The 2,500-nt window shown below is 61.9% G+C and overlaps 1 non-coding gene across 1 annotated transcript; it reads left to right on the top strand.

The window, feature by feature from the left end:
• The first annotated feature begins 2,098 nt into the window (after window positions 1–2,098).
• Window positions 2,099–2,252, top strand: LOC140474243 (5.8S ribosomal RNA). Its single transcript, XR_011958950.1, has one exon. It is a non-coding gene; the product is annotated as a 5.8S ribosomal RNA (ribosomal RNA).
• Window positions 2,253–2,500: the final 248 nt, after the last annotated feature.

Genomic DNA, 2,500 nt, shown 5'->3' with positions numbered 1-2,500 from the left:
CTTGACGGTCGATCACTCGTAAAAATAAAACGTGACAAACTTTGTGTTGGTTCAAGTACGAAAGGATCTCTGTCGGCTTGGGGGTACGCCCGTTTCCGTTTCAACTTGTCTCGCGAGGGTGGTTTCGGGGCCAGCAGGAGAGCTCGTCGGGGTAGCAGGCCCTGCAGCCGTGGTCACCGCCAAACCCCCACAACTCGAGCAAGTGAAAAAAAAAGTAACAGGAGCGAAAGCATCTCTGTCGGCTTGGGGGTACGCCCGTTTCCGTTTCAACTTGTCTCGCGAGGGTGGTTTCGGGGCCAGCAGGAGAGCTCGTCGGGGTAGCAGGCCCTGCAGCCGTGGTCACCGCCAAACCCCCACAACTCGAGCAAGTGAAAAAAAAAAGTAACAAATAAGAAAGGATCGTCGGCTTGGGGGTACGCCCGTTTCCGTTTCAACTTGTCTCGCGAGGGTGGTTTCGGGGCCAGCAGGAGAGCTCGTCGGGGTAGCAGGCCCTGCAGCCGTGGTCACCGCCAAACCCCCACAACTCGAGCAAGTGAAAAAAAAAGTAACAAATAAGAAAGGATCGTCGGCTTGGGGGTACGCCCGTTTCCGTTTCAACTTGTCTCGCGAGGGTGGTTTCGGGGCCAGCAGGAGAGCTCGTCGGGGTAGCAGGCCCTGCAGCCGTGGTCACCGCCAAACCCCCACAACTCGAGCAAGTGAAAAAAAAAAGTAACAAATAAGAAAGGATCTCTGTCGGCTTGGGGGTACGCCCGTTTCCGTTTCAACTTGTCTCGCGAGGGTGGTTTCGGGGCCAGCAGGAGAGCTCGTCGGGGTAGCAGGCCCTGCAGCCGTGGTCACCGCCAAATCCCCACAACTCGAGCAAGTGAAAAAAAAAGTAACAAATAAGAAAGGATCGTCGGCTTGGGGGTACGCCCGTTTCCGTTTCAACTTGTCTCGCGAGGGTGGTTTCGGGGCCAGCAGGAGAGCTCGTCGGGGTAGCAGGCCCTGCAGCCGTGGTCACCGCCAAACCCCCCACAACTGTTGGGCGCCTACCTGCGCGGGGCAGGAGGACACTTTCCGATTTCAAATCTCCGTTTGCCGAGTCCACCCCGAACGCACGCGGGCGGGCGGGTTCGCATCACCCTTCGTCACAAGGGGCGAAGCCCGTTCCACCGTCTCGTCAGTAGTGCCGACCGGTCTGTGATCGACGAGGGGAGCCACACCAGGTCCGGCCCTGCTGCTTGGCGGCACCGCGTCGTCGGGAGCTCGCGACAGACGGAGGGTTTCGGTGTACTCTCCAGCCACGGGAAACGAAGCCGGTGATGCAGGCGCCGGTCTTTCGCTCCCAAATCGGCTGGGTTTACATCGTTGCTATCTAGTCACGCTCCCTTCAAACCCGACGGGGTACCTATTCCCCTCACCCGTCTGTGCGTATACAGCCTCTTTGCACTTGCGGGATGGGGGTGGTGGTTTAAAGACTCTCGAGTTGCCGCCCGTCGGTCTCCGAGCTCCGTGCAGTAGTGATCCCCAGCGAACTGCCAGCAGGGCGAACGAGCGATCCCGCTCTCGGTCGGGGCGCCTGGCGTCGATCGGTGGTCGGTGGCTTGCGGGCAAGCTGCGCTGTGAGTGTGGGAACGAGTATGACGAGCCGTTGCCGCGACTCCCAGTCCACCTCGGCGGTGGCTGGGCCGGGCGGGCGTCTGCTCGGGCGAGTGCCGCCCCCGCCTCCTCGCAGGAAGTCCGCTCGCCGACACGCCGCCACGTGCACGCGTCAGTGACGCTGCCGAACCGATGGCCGGTGCCCGTTCCCGCCTCTGCTTTTCCTAGGGCAAAGCTGCTGCACGCCTCGTGATACTAGGCGGGCGACATGGTGGCGGTGATCCTGCCTCCGTCGCTGCGGTGCGTTGGGGCACGCATCGCCTCTTGGGCGCCCTGTCCTCCTCCCCCCAATAGACGTATGTTTCTGCGGGCCGCACCAGGATGGTGCTCCCCATCGCTTCACGCCACCCTGCTCCGCCCGCACGCCGGCGTGCAGGTGGCTGTAGCTCAAGGTGGGGAGCGTATGTGCGGTCCGGGTCGCTTTCCTCTGGCGAGGGAGAGACCTAAAACAAACTCAGACAACTCTTGACGGTGGATCACTCGGCTCGTGCGTCGATGACGAACGCAGCTAGCTGCGAGAATTAATGTGAATTGCAGGACACATTGATCATCGACACTTTGAACGCACTTTGCGGCCCCGGGTTCTTCCCGGGGCCACGCCTGTCTGAGGGTCGTTTGGCAATCAATCGCACTCGCCTTGGCTGGCGAGAGCGCGGCTGGGGTGTCGCAGAGGACCCGTCCTCTTTGTCCCCCTAAGTTCAGACTCCGGAGCCCTCCGGCGTCGGAGCGCTTGGCCTTTCCCCCCCACCCTGCACATTCCGTTCGTCAGGCTCGACGCCATCCCCCCGCCGGGGAGCGCGGCCTGGCGTCCGTCTGTGTCGTGGCAGTGGGGCCAGCACGGCTGTCACCGGTCCCAGAATGG

This window comes from Chiloscyllium punctatum, unplaced genomic scaffold (genome assembly GCF_047496795.1).
Source record: "Chiloscyllium punctatum isolate Juve2018m unplaced genomic scaffold, sChiPun1.3 scaffold_899, whole genome shotgun sequence".
Lineage (NCBI taxonomy): Eukaryota > Metazoa > Chordata > Chondrichthyes > Orectolobiformes > Hemiscylliidae > Chiloscyllium > Chiloscyllium punctatum.
This window is presented reverse-complemented; position numbering and strand designations above follow the sequence as displayed.